Consider the following 532-nt stretch of genomic DNA (forward strand, 5'->3'; position numbering starts at 1 on the left):
CCCCCAAAGGTGGGGGCTAAGAGCTAAGATCCTGTGGGACTTCCAGATCCAGACAGACAAGATGGTAATGGCGAACCAACCGGACATTGTGGTGGTGGATAAAGAACAGAGGAAAGCCGTTGTGGTGGATGTAGCAATACCAAGTGACCACAACATCAGGAAAAAGGAGCATGAGAAACTGGAGAAATACCAGGGCCTCAGAGAGGAACTGGAGAAGGCCTGGAAGGTGAAGACCACAGTGGTGCCTGTGGGCATCGGGGCCCTCGGGGCAGTCACCCCCAAACTGGAGCAGTGGCTCAAACAGATCCCAGGAACAACATCAGACATCTCAGTCCAGAAATGTGCAGTTCTAGGCACAGCCAAGATACTGGAGGAGAACCTGAAGCTCCCAGGCCTCTGGTAGAGGACCCGAGCTCAGAGGATGAAAGAGAGACCACCCACGGAGGGCGAGAAGGGAATTTATATATATATATATATATATATATATATATATGTATGATATATATATATATATATATATATATATATATAT

Source organism: Poecilia latipinna, unplaced genomic scaffold (assembly GCF_001443285.1).
Source record: "Poecilia latipinna isolate Pla-1442-1.1 unplaced genomic scaffold, P_latipinna-1.0 Scaffold374, whole genome shotgun sequence".
NCBI lineage: Eukaryota > Metazoa > Chordata > Actinopteri > Cyprinodontiformes > Poeciliidae > Poecilia > Poecilia latipinna.